Source organism: Sorex araneus, chromosome X (assembly GCF_027595985.1).
Source record: "Sorex araneus isolate mSorAra2 chromosome X, mSorAra2.pri, whole genome shotgun sequence".
Taxonomy (NCBI): domain Eukaryota; kingdom Metazoa; phylum Chordata; class Mammalia; order Eulipotyphla; family Soricidae; genus Sorex; species Sorex araneus.
In genome coordinates this window covers 25,503,445-25,507,909 of record NC_073313.1, presented here as the reverse complement: position 1 = coordinate 25,507,909, position 4,465 = coordinate 25,503,445, and the positions used below count along the sequence as shown (strand labels likewise).

Genomic DNA, 4,465 nt, shown 5'->3' with positions numbered 1-4,465 from the left:
ACTCTGAGAAACAGTTACAGTACGTGATCAGTTATCCACAGAATGTTTGCCCAAACATCTTACTGACAAAAACAGTGTCCAAAACCTCAATGTGTCATTTGTTGCTCAGGAACAGTAAAAGGGTGGGGGGGGGCTTTGCTCATTTCTCCTTGCTGTCATAATACAGCCTTTGAAACCTATGTGATTGCATGTGCCCTGAACGAAAACTAATGAATTACATTTTCTCCACTGACAGCAATTTAAGCCCAACACAGGCGGCAGTGATGCAATTGATGTTTGCTTCATCATGCCCACAGTTCTGCACCTGTGTCACTGCCAGCAGGCATCAGGCAGTGTAACATAACACTTTGCTCAGCCACATCCCCAGGGACAAGAGTGTACACACCAAGGAAAACAAACTCAGAATGCAAATCATTTCTATTAACCATCGATATGTACCATTTCTACAAAGTGCTTCTTGACGTACTATAAGGTGCCCTATCTGAACAATATCATTTAAAGACTTGCAACTTGTCTGCTCATCAGAAGGAGGAAACCCTTCAGTCTATGGGGTTTCTCAAGCCCATTAAGAGGGCAACCAGTTGCTCAAAGGTCAGAGCAGTTGGAACATCATAGCTGCTCTGGGTGCTTTTCAAAATGTAATCAACGGCCCTGACCCTGTCTGGTTTCACTAATCTACCTGATTATCTTTGGAACAGTAACCAAGAAACTTCTTCCCACTTCTCATTATTTCGAGTTTACCAAATCTCAAATAGCGCCACCAATTGCAGGTTACATCTCTAGAAAAGAATCCTGGCTGAAGGCTTCTCCACAAGGTTGGGTTCCATTTGTTGCACATGCCCACTCCTCACCTACCTAGTCAACCAAGACAACTTAGCCCCTCGAAGAGCCAAAAGCCCAGAGCCTGCCGGCATGGTTATGTATTCTTCATCTTCTCTTCCCCTTCAAACCTAAGCCTAGCCATTCAGTAGATGGGGGGGGGGGGGAAAGACATATGTGGGACCTTAACCAAACACCAAAAAAAGTTGCATCTTTCAAGTCATGTGACGGAAAGGAAGTCCACAATTTGAACTTGAGAATTCAATATAAAGAATTTTTACCTAACTAAATGCTTTATTGATTATGTCAAAGAGAGATCAGGTGTTTCTTCCTACCTTTGAAATTAGTTATATACCCTGGTTCTAGCTTTTATGAGCAGAAGAGTATAACTGCAGCACCGTTCACAATAGACAATAGCTGGAAACAGCGCAAGTGACCAAGAACAGATGTCTGGATAAAGAAATTATGATACGTATCATCAATCCATGGAAAACTACTCAGATATAAGGAAACCACAATTATGTAATTTATCACTACATGGATGGAACTGGCATGTACCATGGCGAGTGAGTCAGGAGAGAGACAGATACAGAATCATCTCAGATGTGGGATATAGAGAAAGAGAGGAAGGGGATAACAAATGGCCAAAGGTCACTTAGTACCTGTGTTGCAAACCATAACACTCAAAAGGAGAAAGAGAGTAAAATTGAATGTGCCTGCCACAGAGGCGGGTGGGGGGGTAGGTGGTAGGAGGGATACGGGGAACACTGAGAATGGGCACTGGTGGAGGGATGGGTACTTGATCATTGTATAACTGAAACTTTATCACAAAAGTTTGAAAGTCTGTAACTATCTCACAGTGATTCATTTAAAAAAGAATGAAAAAAATTGCCAAAGGTAACAGAACATGAAGACTGGTCTGCAGAGAGAGCTTACCATGGTGGGAGAAGAACTGATGGGGAAGGGGGGCTCTGAGACAATGGTGAGGGAAGCAGAGACTGACGGAAGGCATGGTGTTGAAACTTTGTATGCCTGACACCTACCATTAAAAGTATTATAAATCAACTCTTGCCACCGCGGAGTGGAGCCGAGGCGACCAGATCATGGAGCACGGTGACTGGGCGGACTGGGTCTATGGTCGCTCCACAGGCCGTTCCACTGGCTGGTGCTTTTCTATCAGGGCAAGCTGTGTTACATGGCAGGAAACTTCTGGCAGAGCTCCCACTATTTACAATGGATTTTGGATAAACAAGATCTGTTGAAGGAACGCCAAAAGGATTAAAATTTCTTTCAGAAGAAGAATATTGGAAGTTCCAAATATTTTTTACAAATGTTATCCAGGCATTAGGTGAACATCTTAAATTAAGACAAGTTATTGCCACTGCTACAGTCTATTTCAAGAGATTCTATGCCAGGTATTCTCTGAAAAGTATAGATCCTGTATTAATGCTCCTACATGTGTGTTTTTAGCATCCAAAGTTGAGGAATTTGGAGTCGTCTCAAATAGAAGATTGACTGCTGCTGCTACTTCTGTATTAAAGACTAGATTTTCATATGCCTTTCCAAAGGAATTTCCTTATAGAATGAACCATATACTAGAATGTGAATTCTATCTTTTAGAACTAATGGATTGTTGCTTGATAGTATATCATCCATATAGACCTTTGCTCCAGTATGTGCAGGACATGGGCCAAGAGGACATGTTGCTTCCCCTTGCATGGATAGTGAATGATACCTACAGCACCGATCTTTGCCTCCTATATCCTCCTTTCATGATAGCTTTAGCTTGCCTACATGTGACCTGTGGTACAGCAGAAAGATACCAGGCAGTGGTTTGCTGAGCTTTCTGTGGATATGGAGAAGATTTTGGAAATAATCAGGGTTATTTTAAAACTGTATGAACAGTGGAAGAATTTTGATGAGAGAAAAGCGATGGCAACTATTCTTAGTAAGATGCCAAAACCAAAACCTCCTCCAAACAGTGAAAGAGAGCAGGGTCCAAATGGAAGTCAGAACTCTAGCTACAGCCAATCTTAAAACATTCCGAAGAATTTCATAGTGGACCAGTTGGAAATAAACCCATTGGACAGATTTCAATAATGTCTTCAATGGAACACAAACGAAAATGAATAGCTTGTTTCTGTCAAGCATATTGGGAAGTGATCTTATTTTTGCAAAAGAAGTTTTTCCTTATCTAATTTGCTTCTAGTATATAATTGATTAAAATCTCTTGATTATAAAAGCTTGGAAAGGTTCTAAGAGGACCTATAGATAGAAAGGCATAGACAGGTTGTGGTTAGTATAATTATTTTAGTTTGGATAATAAAAAATTCAGCTTTTTATTAAGCCATAAATAATTTGTTGAAAATTCTCTTTATTCATTGAAGGGACCAGAAAAGGACATTAAGACATCAAGTATATGAGCAGTTGTGGTTTTTTTTCCTCCCCTTTATGTTTGAAATTATATTTAAGGGATCAGATCTTAACAAAATCATAGTAGATTTGGGTAATGGCATTCATAATTTCAGGGAAATTAATCAAGTATCTATTGATTTTAAAGTGTATTTTATTCATTTCTTTTGGTATCTTGCCATGGAAAATATTAGCCCAGCCTAGCAGAAAAGCATAATATGTATAGCATATTCTGACATTTAAATTCCATAACCATTTTTTATATGCTGGCCAAAAATTGTTTTAATTCTCTATAAATTTATTTGCAATTAATTCATAGTTAATCGGGCATTTTGAAAGCTAATTGGATAAAACACCATAATATGGTTGAAATTTGGTAACATTTTAATGATACTTCTTATTCTACTGTGAAAAGTTTTTATATGACATAACACACCCTATTTTATTTTTTGTTTTACTATGGATTTACAAATTACTCTAGATATCCTGAGCCAGAAACACAATCAGGTTTCAGGTCAGTTTGATACTGGCTATTCTTAATTCTCATTTATAAGTATAGGATTTAAGACAATGTTATGTTGGGACTGCTATCTGTGGAACTTAATAAATTAATCATTCTCTTGACTTGAAGGAGAATGATAGCTAAAATTTGGAGTCATTGGATATTGCTGTACACCTTAAGGGTTATAATTTTTTAATAAATCATTTGTGAACACTGAATTATTAAATGTTGACTTCCTAGTATAAAACTTAATAATAAAAATAAATTCTCCAGCTGTAAAAAAATAAAAATAAAGTATTATAAATCATGGTACCAAAAACAAATGAATTTTTTAATGTAAAAATTGTAATTTTAGAAAGATAAAGAGCCTGTAGTAAATCATTGCCATAGCTCTCCAGGAGAAAAGCAAGTACATCCTGAGCAACTGAGAAAAGGCTCATGGGCATTGTGATTGACAGGTTCATCCCTTTTGGTGACTGCCTACACTCTCTCCTGCTGGACCCTCTACATTCTTTGAGGCTTTATACAGTTGGTGGGAATATAAATTGATGCAACCACAATGGAAAGCAATATGGATATTCCTCAAAACCTTCAAAATAGAAACTCCACATGATCCAGTAATCCCAACTCTGGATAGTCACTGCAAGAATTGAGAACTAATTCAAAGAGAGAGATACTTCCATGTTAATTGTGACTATTTATTTTGGTGGGGTCTTTTGGTTGGTTTTGATG

At 38.1% G+C, this 4,465-nt stretch overlaps 1 pseudogene; it reads left to right on the top strand.

The window, feature by feature from the left end:
• The first annotated feature begins 1,930 nt into the window (after positions 1 to 1,930).
• Positions 1,931 to 3,210, top strand: LOC101538461 (cyclin-C-like; annotated as a pseudogene).
• Positions 3,211 to 4,465: the final 1,255 nt, after the last annotated feature.